This window comes from Arachis ipaensis, chromosome B09 (assembly GCF_000816755.2).
Source record: "Arachis ipaensis cultivar K30076 chromosome B09, Araip1.1, whole genome shotgun sequence".
Lineage (NCBI taxonomy): Eukaryota > Viridiplantae > Streptophyta > Magnoliopsida > Fabales > Fabaceae > Arachis > Arachis ipaensis.
Genome location: NC_029793.2, coordinates 124238342 through 124259386, shown reverse-complemented (window position 1 = coordinate 124259386; position 21045 = coordinate 124238342). Strand labels below are relative to the sequence as shown.

General features: G+C 36.9%; 2 long non-coding RNA genes across 3 annotated transcripts in view; one reads left to right on the top strand and one right to left on the bottom strand.

The window, feature by feature from the left end:
- Positions 3673–21045, bottom strand: part of LOC107616779 — a 20592-nt gene continuing 3219 nt past the window's right edge. The window contains exons 2-3 of the long non-coding RNA XR_001614640.2: positions 20919–20920; positions 3673–4146 (exon numbers count right to left, since the gene is read on the bottom strand). This is a non-coding gene — a long non-coding RNA (uncharacterized LOC107616779). The remainder of the gene's footprint in view (positions 4147–20918; positions 20921–21045) is intronic.
- On the top strand, positions 4768–7263 carry LOC110267373. Of its 2 annotated transcripts, XR_002354890.1 has the most exons (3): positions 4768–5312; positions 5344–5431; positions 6472–6802. It is a non-coding gene; the product is annotated as an uncharacterized LOC110267373 (long non-coding RNA). The 2 variants fall into 2 exon arrangements; XR_002354889.1 differs by lacking the exon at positions 6472–6802 and adding an exon at positions 6841–7263 and having other exon boundaries at positions 4768–5431.

Here is a 21045-nt window from a genome sequence, read left to right as displayed (position 1 = left end):
GTCATCCTTCCCGTTAGGAACCCAGCCTTCAGCAAATTTCTCTTCTCTTCCTCCACCTCCACTTCTTCTCGAGCTAGATGATACCTCATCGGATGCCATGGGACGAAATGCTCCCTTCTTTCATTCACCCGCTTTCTGTGCATTCCAGGGATTAGGGTTCAAGAATTTGAAAGATTGGGGGTGGGGGAGAAACGGTATCGTTTTGGAGCGTAGGAACTAATATGTCATATTTTCAGAAGGTATAGCCCACGTGTCATCCCGTTACGGCCAGGTCAGCACCACGGGAGCCACGTCAACATTTTTCGTCAGGACTAACGGACGGAGTTTAACGGGGGGTATATTTATCCATATTTTAGAGGAGTCAGGGACATGAATGTATTTTCTATTCTTCGGGGATGAAAATGTCCGCAGAAAAAAAGGTCAAGGACAAAGCAAAGCAAAACTATTTTCTATTCTTAATCCAATTCAGCCTATTTGTCCTTTTCTCTATTCTTAAATGTATTTCTATTGACAAAAATGACAAATTCTCCCTCAAGTTCCTTTGCTTGCTTTGCTTCCATTACTCCATCTCCTTAACAAAGTTGTCGGTCTCAGCAAAACTAAATTTGTCATTTTTGTCAATAGGCTGAATTGGATTATATGGATAAGCCAATGCCCCGACAATAAAATGGGATACTAGTGATCTCGCAGAGTGGAGTTCATCTCCCAGTGAGCATTCCTCCCATCCCCTAAAAAATAAAATAAAAAACATGAAAAACAAACTGGGATAAAAACTGCTAAAAAATTCAATCAATAGCATCAACACTACAAATATATTCTTGCTGTATTGCTTACGTCACTTCTACAAATCATAGTAGTAAATGTTTTATCTTTTCATATGTAAGACTAATCCATGGATCAATAAAAAAGGGAAGAGTAAGTGACAATTACATCCTCAAAGATTTCGACTTTAAACTAGTTAGCTCTTAAGAAAAAAAAGTACTAATTAGGTCCTCAACAATAGTAAATGATGGACATGTATATCCTTCCGTCAATAGAAAGTACAAAACGAAATGAAGTTGTTCATGTATTTTCTTATCTAGAGTAGTGCGTGTCCTATTGTCATGTATTTCCTTATTTACAGTAGTGTGTGTCCTATTGTTGCAACATGAATATAAAAACAATATAATTTTGAATAATAAAACATTCATTATCTTTTGAGTTTCCATATAACCTTTTTCAATTGCTTTTTTATTTACCACAAATTCTACCAAAATAGGTGAAGTTTCAATTCAAAAATTATTATCTTCCAGAAGACATTTCGAAGAAAGAACTGTTTCAACTATTCAGTAAAGTAATTAATACTCTAATTATCAAACTTTAACTTAATAATCTAATTATCAAACTTGGATAGTTAATAACTAAATTAATAAATTAAGAAACATGTAACCAATAAACTAACTTCAATGGTTGAAAAATATCTACTCCAATATTTAATATCTAAATTAATAATTATGTCGTTAACAACTTAATTACAAAAAAAAATGATAATCACATTCCTAGAATTATACCATATCAGTAACCTGTTGCTAAAGATACAAATTGTGTTTTAGTTCTTGGCAAGTATCCTAACCATTGCTATACATATATGGGATAAAATAAACGTCAAGATAATAAAACTAACCGCAAAATTGGCTGCTCCTGTGTAGTGCCATGTCACGTTCAACCTATTGATGTTCGGATCACGTGCATCTGCGTGCGTCATCTTCGTCTTACTCAATAATATGGTCAGAAAGGGATAGAAGAGACGAGAAAGTGGTGGAGATGTTGGAATGGGGTCCAGAACGTCGCTGTAAATGACATCTATATATAGGCGTTACCTAGTATTATCTCGTTTGCAGTGTAAACGAGATAAGCTTGCACGTATCTCGTATACACTATAAACGAGATATATATGTATCATGTGTACTATCTTATCTCGTTTATACTGTAAACGAAATAAGTAATCCTACGCATTTTCGTAATAATTTTTAAAATTATTATTTTTGTAAATAAAATATTTATTTAATTTATTTAAATTAAAAATCCTAAAAAAAAGACACAATACTAACAATAATTGTCAAATCACAATTCAAATTTTGTACCAGAGGCAAACTTGTGAATCATTCATCATTTTGAATCCTTAAATTGAGAAAAGAAAGTGATGAGCGGATAATTTATACGCTTTTTGGCATTGTTTTTAGTATGTTTTTAGTAGGATCTAGTTACTTTTAGGGATGTTTTTATTAGTTTTTATGTTAAATTCACATTTCTAGACTTTACTATGAGTTTGTGTATTTTTCTGTGATTTCAGGTATTTTCTGGCTGAAATTGAGGGACTTGAGTGAAAATCAGATTCACAGGTAGAAGAAGGACTGCTGATGCTGTTGGATTCTGACCTCCCTGCACTCAAAGTGGATTTTCTGGAGTTACAGAACTCAAAATAGTGCGCTTCCAATTGCGTTGGAAAGTAGACATCCAGGGCTTTCCAGCAATATATAATAGTCCATACTTTGGCCGAGTTTAGATGATGAAAAAGGGTGTTGAACGCCAGTTCTACGCTGCAGTCTGGAGTTAAACGCCAGAAACACGTCACAAACCAGAGTTGAACGCCAGAAACACGTTACAAACTGGCGTTCAACTCCAAGAATGACATCTCCACGTGTAAACTTTAAGCTCAGCCCAAGCACACACCAAGTGAGCCCCGGAAGTGAATTTATGCATCAATTACTTACTTCTGTAAACCCTAGTAACTAGTTTAGCATAAATAGGACTTTTTACTATTGTATAAGGGGGATCTTTGATCAGTTTTATGCTATCTTAGACTTTCATGGGGGCTGGCCATTCGGCCATGCCTGGACCATTATCACTTATGTATTTTTAAACGGTAGAGTTTCTGCACTCCATAGATTAAGGTGTGGAGCTCTGCTGTTCCTCATAATTTAATACAAAGTACTACTATTTTCTATTCAATTCAACTTATTCCACTTCTAAGATATCCATTCACACCCAAGAACATGATGAATGTGATGATTATGTGACGCTCATCATCATTCTCACTTATGAACGCGTGCCTGACAAACACTTCCGTTCTACATGCAATTAAGCTAGAATGAGTATCTCTTAGATATCTAATACAGGGGACCGAGTCCGAGTTATTAGTATCTTCGTGGTATAAGTTAGAACCCATGGATGGCCATTCCTGAGATCCGAAAAGTCTAAACCTTGTCTGTGGTATTCCGAGTAGGATCTGGGAAGGGATGGCTGTGACGAACTTCAAACTCGCGAGTGCTGGGCGCACTGACAGACGCAAAAGGATAGTAAATCCTATTCTAGTATGATCGAGAACCTCCAGATGATTAGCCATGCCGTGACAGAGCATTTGGACCATTTTCACAGAGAGGATGGGATGTAGCCATTGACAACTGTCACTACAAGAAAAAAGGCCTATGGCCACGTTTTTTTCTTGCCACGCTTCAAAAGCGTGGCCAAAAGTGGTCAATGGCCACGCTTTTATGAGGGTGGCGATAGATTAGAGATTTGGCCACTTTTTTTTTTGCCACGCTTCAAAAGCGTGGCCATAAAGAGAAACGAGGACGTTTTAAAAGCGTGGCGACAGGGTTTCATTACGGCCACGCTTACAAAATGTGGCCATATCCTGGTACTCTTTTGGCACGCTTTAAAAGCGTGGCCAAAAGTTTTTTTTCTGCCACGCTTCGAAAGCGTGGCCGTAGAGTGAAACAGCGACATTTTATAAGCGTGGCCAGAGGGTCCCAACCCATTGACTATAACCCGGCCCCAAAACCCGGTCCCCAACCCGGTCCCCAACCTATTGACACTAACCCTAATCTTCGAAAACCACTCTTTCACCTTCGAAACCACTCGCCTGGAAGAGCTCCTCCCAACCTTCGCCCTTCGCCCTTCGCCCTTCGCCGTCGTCACTTGAAACCACTTCTTCTTCATCTTCTTAATCTTCATCTTCGTCTTCATACTCTTCTTCTCTTTCTTGTTCTTCTACCGATCTTTCTGGATCTCTCTGTTCACCTTCGAGCTCCACCAAACATGGGCGACGGCAAGGTCAAGCTCGCCGACGATCTCTTCTCCTCCAAGCCCTCCGATTCCAAAGGTCTGATCGATTTTCCCTTCCAACGCTTCTTTTTTTTATTTTCTCGATTTTTTCTGTTGTTTTTACTTTTAGGGCTTTCCCTTTCCATTTTCATTTTCCCCTGATTCGTTCTCTCTGTCAATCGCATGCTCAACACGCATGTTCCTTCTTGGTCACAATATTAGCGTTGTTTGCGATGCTGTGGACGTACATGGTTTTTTTATGGAATGAAAAAGCCACAAAGGTGCACTCTGTTTTGGTTATGACTTGAGCATTGTTTCAGTTTGGGCTAAAATCGGAAAAAAATAGTGAGCACTCTGTTTTTGTTGTTGCTTCCATAGTTCAACTAGTTGATTTGTTCTCTTTGTTTGGTTCTTATCTGTTTTGATTTTAATTACATATAATGTTGATTTGTTATCCACCTCATGACTTGTTAGTTTCTTGTTGTTGGCCTATTATTTCTAAGTATCTAAGTTCTGTTCATCCAAAAAACACCAACCCCATTCATAATAACTCTCTAACCTACCATCCATTCCTACAACAGAAATTTAAGAGCACAACCTGTTTGAGAAAAGGTTTCACAGAAAATGAAACACGAGCCTCTTCATTTGTAACATAACACCATCTCTACTGTTATAGAGACTATATTATTGTGGCTGAGAAAAAAAAACACTTATACATATCAATATTTTTGGCAATGGAAGATTCAAGCAAGATACTAAGAAGATCTATTAATTGTTTTCTTCAAAACTATCACTATTTTACCTCAACAGTAAATGCGGTAAATCATTTTATTGTGAAGCAACTTCTCATTTTAGTTTTCGTGATTTTTCATGCCTAAACCTAACAGGGCTAAAGCTCAGGATTCTTGATTATATAGATGTTTAAACTCTGGAGTATCTTTCTCTAACAATAGCTATATCACCTAATATTTGACTTAAATGTGAAATGAAACCATGATAAGCATATGCATATAGGCATCGCTCGAGTTATTGTCATTCTAGTCGCTCAATTCAGCTTAGTCAAGCTATTGGTTCTATCCAAGCAATTGCCAAGGCATCAAAAGATCAAATTCTGGAGAACACAAACCTTTCTGCTGAGAAGGCAGAGATGATTTCAAGGTTTCTGAGGGACTCCAAGTTTTACTCTTCTCCCAAGTTTTACAACAATAAATAATAATGGAAAGTGAGTATCTCCTTCTAATTCCTTTATCTGGTTAGCTTCAATGAGTCAACACACAAGGTATTAACTGATTATCAAGCTGCTGCAGTGACTCTCTTAGCGCTATTATCAGCTGCACCTGGTGATGTGAGTATTACTTATCATGCTTGCTTGCTTGTTGCATTTTGTTCATCTATTGGCTAAGCTTGATTTTAGAATAATAATGTTCATCTCTTGGTTGCTATTCTTGATTCTTGATTTTTGTTATGATTTTTTACTGCTTCTATTTTTTCCTGTTTTGTACTTGATTTTTGGTTCTTGATTTTTCCCTGCATCTATTTTTCGTTGCTCATTTCTGTTCTTGATTTTTGTTCTTGTATTCTGTCTGCATCTATTTTTCATTGTCAGTTTCTGTTCTGTTCTTGATTCTTGATTTTTGTTGATTTTTCTATCTGTAAAGTTATGAATTTTGGACTATTCTGTTTTAATATATCTATTGCTAACATTTTGAACTTGTTCTTCTGATCCTAATGCATTGGCCAAATGGCAGATACTCAACCGATTGCATGATAGAAATGAGACTATGTACTATACGGTATGTTCAGAGTTTTCTGCCTCATTCCTCTCATTCCCTTCTTCTTCTTCCTACCCTAGACCCTAAACATTTACCTTACAGAAAAGTATAGGTTTTTAAAGGTAGTGTAACATTGGAAAATGAATTTCCAGGATGCATGAGCAACAGAAAAGCATTATTATCAACAGAGCATTAATAAAGAGGGTAAAACAAGATATAAAAGCTGTGAGTAAATGTAATTTAGAATAAATTGAGAGATAAAGCAGGCACAGGAAGTTTGGTTTTGGTGTGAACTTTGTTTCAGTTGTGCCATGTGTGTGTTCCGAGTTTTGGTTAACTTTTTCTTTCTTTGATAGGCGAGGGTTTTGGAATTGTTCAATGTATATTGTGTGTTTAGTCAAATTGGATTGCTGATATATGCAGAGAGTGTGCTATCCTGCAATACCAATGGAAGCCCTGTCATCAGTGGGATCTGCAATAGAAAACTGTTTAATTTAATTTTAAGCTGCACAGGTTTAGCTTTTGAATGCATTATTTTAGCTATCAAATTTAATTTTGTTAAAAAAATTGCTTACCCTGTCTCTGTTTCTGTTGCTGTTCTCATTTACTTCAGATTATAATTAAAATTGCTGCCGAGAATGGTGTTCGAAAAATTTTGATTGGACAGTAAGTATCTTAATCATTTGAATTTTTCAATGAATCTTTCTAAAACAAATATGAAGAACTTTGTAACACAAGATGGCAGTAAATGACATCATCATAAGGATAAAAAATCTTTGATGGACTAGTGCATCATCTTATTGTTCACAATCCTCTAGTGTGTATTATTATTAGCATGACTCTCTTAATAGAAATTTAGGACAACTTATCTTTCTAATACGGGAAGGTATATTGTCAACACCAGCTATTCTTGCTGTGATAAGGAAGCAGAAGGCAAGCCAATCTAATTATTGATTGATTTATTGATTTATTATGTTTGCAGACTGATTTGAGGTTCCAGAACCTTGCTGTCCTTGCTTTCCACAAAGCTGTTGAAGCCTACTTGGTTGGTTTGTTTGAGGACACCAACTTGTGTGCCATCCATGCCAAGAGGTCACCGTAATGCCCAAAGACATTCAACTTGCTTGCCGCATCCGTGGTGAACATGCTTAGGCTGATTGATTTCATGCTTCTTGATCGCTTCGGAATACACCTTCTGTTACTAGTTTAGTATTGTTCAAGTTTCCTATGCCATTGTATAGTTCTTGACAACCTTTTAGGTTTCAATTGATGTCTTTAGAATGATTATTTTGGTTATGGTACAGTAGATCATAGAAAGATACTACAAATGGAATGATTTGATTACTGGTGTAAGACAGTTTATTTTGGATTTAGCTCTTAATAATTAATATTAACTTTGATACAATTCTGAATGTGTTGGGTATTTGATATGTGAACCTCAGTAGAATTTCTTTCTCAACATGACAGCAATGATAGAGCTTTGTGATTTAACGGCCATATCTCTTGTTATTGCCACGCTTTAAAAGCGTGGCCGTATCTATCCCTTAAAGCGTGGCCGTATCTCCCTCTATTGCCACGCTTCCAAAGCGTGGCTGTATCTCCTTCTATTGCCACGCTTTAAAAACGTGGCCGTATCTTCCACCTATGGCCACGCTTTAAAAGTGTGGCCATATCTTCCACCTATGGCCACGCTTTTAAATGTGACAATCTATAAAAAGCGTGGCAAAGAAAAAAGCGTGGCGATAAGTTTGAAAAAACGTGGCAACAGAGCAACCGCCACCCTTGTAGAGGCCACCCTTTCAAAAGCGTGGCGATAGCTGAAAAAGCGTGGCGAAAAGCTATCGCCACGCTTTTTTCAGCTTTTCGCCACGCTTTAAAAGCGTGGCAATAGACATATTTTCTTGTAGTGTGTGATGCCCTTACAGAAAGCTTGCCATGGAAAGGAGTAAGACTGATTGGATGAAGACAGTGGAAAAGCAGAGATTCAGAGGAACGAAAGCATCTCTATACGCTTATCTGAAATTCTCACCAATGAATTACATAAGTATTTCTATCTTTATTTTCTGTTTATTTATTATTATTATTATTCGAAAACTCCATAACCATTTGATATCTGCGTGACTGAGATTAACAAGATGACCATAGCTTGCTTCATACCAACAATCTCCGTGGGATCGACCCTTACTCACGTAAGGTTTTATTACTTGGACGACCCAGTGCACTTGCTGGTTAGTTGCGCGAAGTTGTGAAGTTATGTTTGGACCATGGTATTGTGCACCAATTATTGGCGCCATTGCCAGGGAGAAAACGAACAACAAATTTTACAACCTGAGTAACAATTTCGCATACCAGTTTTTGGTGCCGTTGCCGGGGATTGTTCGAGTTTGGACAACTGACGGTTCATCGTGTTGCTCAAATTGGGTAATTTTCTTCTTATTTTATTTTCAAAAAGTTTTCAAAAATTTTTCATAAATATTTTCTTCTTTTTTTGTTTTTCCCAATTAATATTCGAAAAAAAAATATTTTTTCTTTTCTTTTCGAAAATTATTTCAGAATTTTTAAGAATGAATTCTAGTGTTTCATGATGATTTGTTGAATCCTGGCTGGCTGTAAAGCTATGTCCAAATTCCTTTGGACTGAGGATTCAAGTAATCACTTCAATGCATGTAATAGCATACTAAAGCTTGGCTGGCTATTAAGCCATGTCTAACCCCCAGATTGGAGCTTTAGACTAAAGAGCACAAGATTCCTGGAATTCATATTAAAAATTTTGAAATCTTTATTTTTCTTCTTCAAATAATTTTCAAAAAAATAAAAATATACAAAAATCCAAAAAAAATTTATAAAATCATAAAAATCAAAAATATTTTGTGTTTCTTGTTTGAGTCTTGAGTCAATTTTTTAGTTTGGTGTCAATTGCATTTTTTTCTAAAAATTTTATGCATTTTTCGAAAATTCATGCATTCATAGTGTTCTTCATGATCTTCAAGTTGTTCTTGGCCAGTCTTCTTGTTTGATCTTCATATTTTCTTGTTTTGTGTCTTTTCTTGTTTTTCATATGCATTCTTGCATTCATAGTGTCTATACATGAAAAATTTCTAAGTTTGGTGTCTTGCATATTTTTTTTTCTTGAAAATTTTTCAAAAATAAGTCTTGGTGTTCATCTTGACATTCAAAGTGTTCTTGGTATTCATCTTGACATTCATTGTGTTCTTGCATGCATCACATGTTTAGATCCAAAATTTTCATGCATTGCATCATTTTCATGTTTTTCTCTTTCATCATTAAAAATTCAAAATTCAAAAAATATCTTTCCCTTTTTCACTCATAAATTTCGAAAATTTGGATTGACTTTTTCAAAAATTTTTAAAATCTAGTTGTTTTTACGAGTCCAATCAAATTTTCAATTTAAAAATCTTATCCTTTTTCAAAATCTTTTTCAAAAATCATATCTTTTTCATTTTTCTTATTTATTTTCAAAAATTTTAAAAATATTTTTTAAAATCTTTTTCTTAATTTTACATCATATTTTCGAAAATATCATCAACAATTAATGTTTTGATTCAAAAATTTCAAGTTTGTTACTTGCTTGTTAAGAAAGATTCAAACTTTAAGTTCTAGAATCATATCTTGTGATTTCTTGTGAATCAAGTCATTAATTGTGATTTTAAAAATCAAATCTTTTTCAAAACTAATTTCAATCATGTCTTTTCAAAAATATCTTTTTATATTATCTTTTTCAAAATCATATCTTTTTAATCATACCTTTTCATATCATATCTTTTTCAAATATCTTTTCTAACTTCTTATCTTCTTATCTTTTAAAAATTGATTATCAAAATTTGTTTCAACTAACTAATTAACTTTTTGTTTGTTTCTTATCTCTTTCAAAACTACCTAACTAACTATCCCTCTCTAATTTTCGAAAATACCTCCCTCTTTTTTCAAAAATTCTTTTTAATTAATTAATTGTTTAAATTTTAATTTTAATTTTAATTCTCCTTTAATTTTCGAAAATCACTAACTCTTTTTCAAAAATTATTTTCGAAAACTTCTCTCTCTCATCTTCTTCTATTTATTTAGTTACTTACTAACACTTCTCTTCATCTCATATCTCTGCTCTCCTCACCCTTGTGTTTGGATTTTCCTCCCTTCTCTTTCTTTACATTACATTCTTTTCTTCTCCTACTCACACAAAGGAATCTCTATACTGTGACATAGAGGATTCCATATTTTCTTTGTTATTCCCTTCTTTGTCATATGAGCAGGAGCAAGGACAAGAACATTCTTGTTGAAGCAGATCCTGAACCTGAAAGGACTCTGAAAAGGAAACTAAGAGAAATTAAAATACAACAATCCAGAGACAACCTTACAGGAATTTTCAAACAGGAAGAGGAGATGGCAGCCGAAAATAATAATAATAATGCAAGGAGGATGCTTGGTGACTTTACTACACCAAATTCTAACTTACATGGAAGAAGCATCTCCATCCCTACCATTGGAGCAAACAATTTTGAGCTTAAGCCTCAATTAGTTTCTCTGATGCGACAAAACTGCAAGTTTCATGGACTTCAATCTGAAGATCCTTTTCATTTCTTAACTGAATTCTTGCAGATATGTGATACTGTTAAGACTAATGGAGTATATCCTAAAGTCTACAGGCTCATGCTTTTCCCGTTTGCTGTAAGAGACAGAGCTAGAATATGGTTGGACTCTCAACCCAAAGATAGCCTGAACTCTTGGGATAAGCTGGTCAAGGCTTTCTTAGCCAAGTTCTTTCCTCCTCAAAAGCTGAGTAAGCTTAGAGTGGATGTTCAAACCTTCAGACAGAAAGAAGGTGAATCCCTCTATGAAGCTTGGGAGAGATACAAGGAACTGACCAAAAAGTGTCCTTCTGACATGCTTTCAGAATGGACCATCCTGGATATATTCTATGATGGTCTGTCTGAATTAGCTAAGATGTCATTGGATACTTCTGTAGGTGGATCCATTCAAAAAACGCCTGCAGAAGCTCAAGAACTCATTGACATGGTTGCTAACAACCAGTTTATGTATACTTTTAAGAGGAATCCTGTGAGTAATGGGATGCCTCAAAAGAAGGGAGTTCTTGAAATTGATACTCTGAATGCCATATTGGCCCAGAATAAAATATTGACTCAGCAAGTCAATATGATTTCTCAGAGTCTGAATGGAATGCAAGCTGCATCCAACAGTACTCAAGAGGCATCTTCTGAAGAAGAGGCTTATGATCCTGAGAACCCTGCAATAGCAGAGGTAAATTACATGGGTGAACCCTATGAAAATACCTATAACCCCTCATGGAGAAATCACCCAAATTTCTCATGGAAGGATCAATAAAAGCCTCAACAAGGCTTTAATAATGGTGGAAGAAACAGGTTTAACAATAGTAAACCTTTTCCATCATCCACTCAGCAACAGACAGAGAATTTTGAGCAGAATCCATCTAGCTTAGCAAGTTTAGTCTCTGATCTATCTAAGGCCACTGTGAGTTTTATGAATGAAACAAGGTCTTCCATTAGAAATTTGGAAGCACAAGTGGGCCAGCTGAGTAAGAAGATCACTGAAACTCCTCCTAGTACTCTCCCAAGCAATACAGAAGAAAATCCAAAAGGAGAGTGCAAGGCCATTGATATAACCATCATGGCTGAATCCAAGGAGGAAGGGGAGGACGTGAATCCCAAAGAGGAAGACCTCCTGGGACGCCCAGTGATCAACAAGGAGTTTCCCTCTGAGGAACCAAAGGAATCTGAGGCTCATCTAAAGACCATAGAGATTCCATTAAACCTCCTTATGCCATTCATGAGCTCTGAAGAGTATTCTTCTTTTGAAGAGAATGAGGATATTACTGAAGAGCAAGTTGCCAAGTTCCTTGGTGCAATCATGAAGCTGAATGCCAATTTATTTGGTAAAGAAACTTGGGGAGATGAACCTCCCCTGTTTACCATTGAACTAAATGCATTGGATCAACTGAGATTGCCTCAGAAGAAACAAGATCCTGGAAAGTTCCTAATACCTTGTACCATAGACACCATAACCTTTGAGAAGGCTCTATGTGACCTTGGGTCAGGAATAAACCTCATGCCACTCTCTGTAATGGAGAAACTGGGAATCTTTGAGGTACAAGCTGCTAAAATCTCATTAGAGATGGCAGACAACTCAAGAAAAGAGGCTTATGGACAAGTAGAGGACGTGTTAGTAAAGGTTGAAGGCCTTTACATCCCTGCTGATTTCATAATCCTAGATACTGGGAAGGATGAGGAAGAATCCATCATCCTTGGAAGACCCTTCCTAGCCACAGCAAGAGCTGTAATTGATGTTGACAGAGGTGAACTAGTCCTTCAATTGAATGAGGACTCCCTTGTGTTTAAAACTCAAGGACATCCTTCTATAAACATGGAAAAGAGGCACAGTAAGCTTCTCTCAGTACAGAGTCATAAAGAGCCCCTACAATCAAACTCTAAGTTTGGTGTTGGGAAGTCTCAACAATGTTCTGAACATCTGTGAGGCTCCATGAGAGCCCACTGTCAAGCTATTGACATTAAAGAAGCGCTTGTTGGGAGGCAACCCAATTTTTATTTATCTAATTTTATTTTATTGTTATTTCATGTTTTATTAGGTTCATGATCATGTGGAGTCACAAAATAAATAGAAAAATCAAAAAGAGAATAAAAAACAACAGAAGAAAAATCACACCCTGGAGGAAGGACTTACTGGCGTTTAAACGCCAGTAAGGAGCATCTGGCTGGCGTTCAACGCCAGAACAGAGCATGGAGCTGGCGCTGAACGCCAGAAACAAGCATGGAGCTGGCGTTCAACGCCAGAAACATGCTACATCTGGGCGTTGAACGCCCAGAACAAGCATCAATTCGGCGTTTAAACGCTAGAATTGCATGCAAAGGTGTTTTACATGCCTAATTGGTGCAGGGATGCAAATCCTTGACACCTCAGGATCTGTGGATCCCACAGGATCCCCACATACCTCCACTCACCTTACCTCCTCATAATCCTATATCACCCTTTCCCAAGAACCCTTTACCACTCACATCCATTACTCCCCTAAAACCATCATACAACCCACCTACACCCACCCACTCAAATTCAAACCATCAACTCACCTCCATCTCTTCTTCTTCTTCTTCTTCTATTCTTTCTTCTTTTGCTCGAGGGCGAGCAACATTCTAATTTTGGTGTGGTAAAAGCATAGCTTTTTTTTTGTTTTTCTATAACCATTGATGGCACCTAAGGCCAGAAAAACCTCTAGAAAGAGGAAAGGGAACACAAAAGCTTCCACCTCTGAGTCATGGGAAATGGAAAGATTCATCTCCAAAGCCCATCAAGACCACTTCTATGATGTTGTGGCCAAGAAGAAGGTGATCCCCGAGGTCCCTTTCAAACTCAAGAGAAATGAGTATTTGGAAATCCGACATGAAATCCAAAGAAGAGGTTGGGAAGTTCTAACAAACCCCATCCAACAAGTCAAAATTCTAATGGTTCAAGAGTTCTATGCTAATGCATGGATCGCTAGGAACCATGATCAAAGTAAGAACCCGAACCCAAAGAATTATCTCACCATGGTTCAGGGGAAATACTTAGATTTTAGTCCGAAAAATGTGAGGTTGGCGTTTAACTTGCCTATGATGCAAGGAGATGCACGTCCCTACACAAGGAGGTCAACTTTGATCAAAGGTTGGACCAAGTCCTCATGGACATATGTGTGGAAGGAGCTCAATGGAAGATTGACTCAAAAGGTAAATCGGTTCAACTTAGAAGACTGGACCTCAAGCCTGTGGCTAGAGGATGGTTGGAGTTCATCCAACGCTCCATCATTCCCACCAGCAACCGATCTGAAGTTACTGTGGATCGAGCCATCATGATTCATAGCATCATGATTGGAGAGGAAGTATAAGTTCATGAAGTCATCTCCCTTGAACTCTACAAAATAGCCGAAAAGCCCTCCCCCTTGGCAAGGCTAGCTTTCCCTCATCTTATTTGCCATCTATGTTACTCAGCTGGAGCTTTCATAGAAGGAGACATTCCCATTGAGGAAGAGAAGCCCATCACTAAGAAAAGGATGGAGCAAACAAGAGAGCCCACTCATGGAGCTCAAGAAAAACGTGAGGAAGCTCATCATCAAGAAATTCCTGAGATACCTCAAGGGATGCACTTTTCTCCACAGAATTTTTGGGAGCAAATCAACACCTCCCTAGGAGAACTAAGTTCCAACATGGGACAACTAAGGGTGAAACATCAAGAGCACTCCATCATACTCCATGAAATTAGAGAAGATCAAAGAGCTATGAGGGAGGAGCAACAAAGACAAGGAAGAGACATAGAAGAGCTCAAGGACATCATTGGTTCCTCAAGAAGAAAACGCCACCATCACTAAGGTGGACTCATTCCTTGTTCTTAAATTTTCTATTTTTCGTTTTCTTATGTTAAATGTTTATCTATGTTTGTGTCTTTATTACATGATCATTAGTGTCTAAGTGTCTATGCCTTAAAGTAGTGAATATGGATCCATCACCTCTCTTAAATGGAAAAATGTTTTAATTACAAAAGAACAAGAAGTACATGAGTTTCGAATTTATCCTTGAACTTAGTTTAATTATTTTGATGTGGAGACAATACTTTTTGTTTTCTGAATGAATGCTTGAACAGTGCATATGTCTTTCGAAGTTGGTGTTTTAGAATATTAAATATGTTGGCTCTTGAAAGAATGATGAACAGGAGACATGTTATTTGATAATCTGAAAAATCATAAAAATGATTCTTGAAGCAAGAAAAAGCAGTGAATACAAAAGCTTGTAGAAAAAAAAGAAAAAAAATGGCGAAAAAAATAGAAAAAAAAAAAGCAAGCAGAAAAAGCCAATAACCCTTAAAACCAAAAGGCAAGGGTAAATAAAAAGGATCCCAAGGCTTTGAGCATCAGTGGATAGGAGGGCCTAAAGGAATAAAATCCCGGCCTAAGCGGCTAAACCAAGCTGTCCCTAACCATGTGCTTGTGGCGTGTAGGTGTCAAGTGAAAACTTGAGACTGAGCGGTTAAAGTCAAGGTCCAAAGCAAAAAAAGAGTGTGCTTAAGAACCTTGGATACCTCTAATTGGGGACTTTAGCAAAGCTTAGTCACAATCTGAAAAGGTTCACCCAATTATATGTCTGTGGCACTTATGTATCCGGTGGTAATACTGGAAAACAAAGTGCTTAGGGCCACGGCCAAGACTCATAAAGAAGCTGGTTCAAGAACCTTGCAACCAAGCTAGAATGAATATCTCTTAGATATCTAATACAGGGGACTGAGTCCGAGTTATTAGTATCTTCGTGGTATAAGTTAGAACCATGGATGGCCATTCCTGAGATCCGGAAAGTCTAAACCTTGTCTGTGGTATTCCGAGTAGGATCTGGGAAGGGATGGTTGTGACGAACTTTAAACTCGCGAGTGCTGGGCGTAGTGACAGACGCAAAAGGATAGTAAATCCTATTCCAGTATGATCGAGAACTTCCAGATGATTAGCCATGCCGTGACAGAGCATTTGGACCATTTTCACAGAGAGGATGGGATGTAGCCATTGACAACGGTGATGCCCTTACAGAAAGCTTGCCATGGAAAGGAGTAAGACTGATTGGATGAAGACAGCGGGAAAGCAGAGATTCAGAGGAACGAAAGCATCTCTATACGCTTATCTGAAATTCTCACCAATGAATTACATAAGTATTTCTATCTTTATTTTCTGTTTATTTATTATTATTATTCGAAAACTCCATAACCATTTGATATCCGCCTGACTGAGATTAACAAGATGACCATAGCTTGCTTCATACCAACAATCTCCGTAGGATCGACCTTACTCACGTAAGGTTTTATTACTTGGACGACCCAGTGCACTTGCTGGTTAATTGTGCGAAGTTGTGAAGTTATGTTTGGACCATCGTATTGTGCCCCAGTTATTGGCGCCATTGCTAGGGAGAGAACGAACAACAAATTTTACAACATGAGTAACAATTTTGCATACCAGAAAGAACCTACACAATAGGAATTAATTTTAGCATATAAGCATGCTAAACAAATTAAATTATAAAAACACAAATTAAAATTAAAATTTACATATACAAATAAAAAGACAAATTAAAAATTAATATTTTAATTGGCTAAAACCTATTAGTAAGTCAATAAACACAAGATATTTAAGAGAAAAGTGGACTATATATTAACAATTTTAATAAGTTCTTGAAATATTAAAGCATGATGAATAACATAAAGGTTTAATTATTCTGTTGATTCCTATAGTTTTGCAAAATTTTTAATTAGGTTTCCGTACTTTTTTTTTCAATTGAGTTCTTGTACCAATTTTTTTTAATTGGGTCCCTATATTTTTTTTTCTTTTATTTGAGTTCCTGTACCAATTTTTTTTTAAATTGGGTCCCTATACAATTAAACCAATTACTGTTAAGAGCGACCTAATCGAAAAAAATTTGGTATAGGGACCCAATGAAAAGGAAAAAAAGTTTATGGACCTAATTAAAAATTTTGCGGAACTATAGAAACCAATAAAATAATTAAACCTAAAATAAATCAAATATAACACAATTAACAGAGAGAAAAAGATAAAGGAATTGCAAATTGAAAATTTTATTTTGGTTTAGTCACTTCAATAGGAATGGCAATGGATTTCCATAAGATGGGAACATGTCTACTACTCTCCATTACCTGTCCCCGTCCCCGCCCCTGCCTTGTCCCGCCACGGTAATGAGAATCCCATATCTGTCGGCAATTTGGGTACACACGAATATTCCCGAATTTTTAAAATAAAATGAAAAATTGAAAAAAAAAAACACAGAAAAATTAAAAAAATAAAAAAATCCTTAATTATGGTTACAAATATAACTACGAGTCTTCAAAAGACTTAAACATTAATTACCAACAAACATTATCTACATTCAAATAACCAAATATTCATAACATAACTAAACATATCCAAATACTAAACATATTTATCACATTCTAAGAACATAATTATCAAGCCTTCTTTCATCATGTAATAGTAGTGATAGTAGATTCTGATTTGTGTGGAATCCTACATCGAAAAGAAAAAAAAATTAAAAATTAAAATCGTATAATAAATCAACAATAATATCCCAATATTTATAAAAGTAAAATTCCAGCAATCACAGAAAATTCCAAGAATCACAGAAATAAAATCACAGCCGCAACATAAAATCCCAGGAATCAAGAAATAGAATCGCAGAAATAAAAAAATCACATAAATCCTATAAAAAGAATCACAGAAATAAAAAAATCACAGGAATTATAGAAATAAATTAGCAGAATCACAGAAAACCCTAGGATTCAAGAAATAAAATAGCAAAAATCATAAATCACATAAATAGAATTTACAGAAATCAGAAAATCACAAGAATCATATAACTCAAAAAAATAAAATCTCAGAAATCACAAAAAATCCCAAAAATCACAGAAATAAAAGAAGCATAAATCACAAAATGTCCAAGGAATCAAGAAATTAGAAGCTGAGTTACTAACGAAGAGGCTCCGACGCGACGGAGACAGCGGCGCTTCTGCCTCGGCTGGGTCTGGCGGCGGCAACCACTTCACTTCGGCTGGGTGGGGCAGCGACGACGACTTCACTTTGGATGAGTGGGTGGCAACGATGACTTCTCTTCGGTTGGGTGAAGTGGCGAAGACGACACTGTCTTTCGTTGGGTCAAGCAGTAAGGATGACGCTCTCTTCGATTGGGAACAGGCGCACTGAGTGGTGAGGGGGAGCCAGTGACTTCGAGAGCTGAGGAGAGGAGGTTGCAGACGGCAGTGATTAGAAGGTAGGAGGTGGCAGATGGCAGTGGTGACTGGTGAGAGGAGAGGGTTTGAATTTCAAAGAAGTGAGAAGAGAGAGCAGTGAGTGAGAAGAACAATAGTTAGGGATTAGGATTTTGAAATCAGGTGAAGCACTGAAACACATATGTATATATATCACAGACTATTTAGGTCATTTCATATATATGGTGATTAAACGGGTCCCTACGGGATGGAGACCTCTATCCCTGCCACCTTCCTATATAATAAACGAGTCTCCGTCCCTTATCCTGCACGTACAAAACTGTTCCTATATTCACTCTTCAACGGGTAAATTTCTGCGGGTACTCACTCTGCCAAAAATTTTTTCCATCCCTAAAAGAGGGTTGAATTTCAGAGAAGTGAGAAGAAAAAATAGTGAATGAGAAGAATAGCAGTTAGGGATTAGCGTTTTGAAATCAAGTGAAATACTAAAACTCATATATATCATAACTCACAAGGTATTTAGGTCATTTCATATATATAGACATTAAATGGGATCCACGGGGTAGAGACCTCTATTCCTGTCTTCATCCCGTATAGTAAACGGATTCCTATCTTCGTCTCCACGAGTATAAAATTGTTTCCATATCCACTTCTCTACGGATAAATTTTTATGGGTATCCATCTCGCTAAGAATTTTTCCATCCTTGCACTTCACTCGTTACCATACTTTTGTCGAAAAATTATTTACAATCTTCAAGTTATATGTTATATATAATTTTGGATTAGATGTCATTAACTAAAGAAATTAAATATAGTTATTGTTTCGTTTGAGGATACACGTCCGAGTTATAGCTTGTGTGCCTTCAACTCCTCGGGCGTTGATGAACTGCTGAGGTTGATCCTCGAAATAGGGACTCTGGCGTGGAAACTGCAATAAAGACTCTGACGCTCAAGTTAGTAAATTCTTAAAGAGCTGAGAAATATAAAGAATAACTAGTAGTGCGACCAAAGTTATATTTTTTGAGATCCTGGTCCTCTGGGGAGCTAAGTGATCCCGTTATATAGCCACTATTAGGTTAGTCTTCACAACAGTTTGCCGAGGTAGTTCTCGTATTATTCGAAATTTGATTTGGCATGTGAATTTTGGTTGTTGATATCCGAGGTTGTTAGTATGGTACACAGCCCCAAGATTATCCTGTAAAAAACAGGTTGAGCTTTAGATATCCTCGGCGTGTTTGTGTAAGAGGATTGATCGTATGAGCCCCCAAGCGCAACATGTTTTTTTTTGCTTAGTTTGTGGGCTTGAGATGGGCTTTGTAGTTATTTTTTGATGGCGTTAGATTCGGTGGAGACGTGTGATAAACCACTATTTCATGGTTTATCTTGTGCTCAATTGAGTGGATTTTATCAACTCTTTACCCACTTATTCATACTATTTGCATGGTTTACATTTGCCTTCCTAATTATGTGCTTTGATTGAAAACATGCTTCTTTGGCCTTAAGTTCCCTATGTTTAAATCCTCTCTTATTACCATTAGATGCCTTGATATGTGTGTTAAGTGATTTCAGAGATTACAGGGCAGAAATGGCTCAGAGGATAGAAAGGAAGCATGCAAAAGTGGAAGGAATACAAGGAGTTGGAGAAACTGCTAAGCTGTCCAGCCTGACCTCTTCGCACTCAAATGGCTATAACTTTAGCTACAGAGGTCCAAATGACGCGGTTCCAGTTGCGTTGGAAAGCTAACATCCGGGGCTTCGATTTGATATATAATATACCATAGTTGCTCTGAGGCTAGGCGACGCGAACGCGTGCTCCACGCGGCCGCGTCACAGTGACGAAAAATCAGCGTGTTTGAATTCGCAACCAGCGAATTCTGGGCTGTTTCTGACCCAGTTTGTGGCCCAGAAAATACAGATTAGAGGCTATAAAGTGGGGGAATGCATCCATTTATATACACGCTTCCAAAATTCACTTTTCATGTAGTTTTTAGAGGGAGAGGTTCTCTCCTCTCTCTTAGGATTTAGGATTAGGATTTCTCTTAAAGAAATTAGGATGTATTATTATTTCAACTTTATTATTTCAACTTCTTCTCAGGTTCAATGTTCTTTTTATTTATTTTCCTAATTTAATTTATGAAATCTTCCATGTTATATTTGATATCTTTATTAGTGCTGATTGAGGTATTTCAGAATTATGATTGCTCTCTTTAATTTATGTATTCAAATTATTTTTATTCAAGTAGATTCTCTTCCCTTTTAGCTTTGGTTGAGTCATTGGAGACACTTGAGTTATCAAACTCATTGTTTACTGAAAATTGGAATTCTTCAAGGATTAATTCGAGTTCCAATAACTCTAGCCTTTCCCAAGGAAAGACTAGGACCTGAGGAATAAAAATTAATTCATCCACTTAACTTACCTTCATAGTTAGAGGTTAACAAAAGTGGGAGAAAAATCAAATTCTCATTACAATTGATAAGGATAACCAGGATAGGACTTCCAGTTCTTCATACCTTGCCAAGAGATTTTATTATTGTTAATTTATTTTACTTGTTATTTAGATATACCTGTGCCCATTGCCCAAACTTCAAAACCCCCAATTTACAAACTCATAACCAATAATAAGAACATACATCCCTGCAATTCCTTGAGAAGACGACCCAAGGTTTGAATACTTCGGTTATCAATTTATTAAGGGGTTTGTTACTTGTGACAACCAAAACGTTTGTACGAAGGGATTTTTGTTGGTTTAGAGACTATATCTACAATGCGACTGTTTTTTATAAAATTCTTTACTGGCAAAAATCCTAACGTCAACTTGTGAGTGCCTGGAAGTGGGACAGTGGTGCACGAATTGTAAATCACACTTTTCACAACTCGTATCACTAACCAGCAAGTGCACTAGGTCGTCCAAGTAATACCTTACGTGAGTAAGGGTCGAATCCCACGGAGATTGTTGGTTTGAAGCAATCTATAGTTATCTTGTAATTCTTAGTTAGGATATCAATTATAATTATCAGTTTGGATTGCGAAAAATAAAAGAGCATGAATCAAATACTTGTTATGCAGTAATGGAGAATATGTTGGAGTTTTGGAGATGCTTTGTCTTCTGAATCTCTGCTTTCCCCCTGTCTTCTTCTTCACGCACACAAGGTTCCTCCTATGGCAAGCTGTGTGTTGGTGGATCACCATTGTCAATGGCTACCATCCATCCTCTCAGTGAAAATGGTCCAGGTGCGCTGTCACCGCACGACTAATCATCTGTCGGTTCTCACTCATGCAGGAATAGGATCCGTTGGTCCTTTTGCGTCTGTCACTACACCCAACCTTTGTGAGTTTGAAACTCATCACAGTCATTCAATCCCTGAATCCTACTCA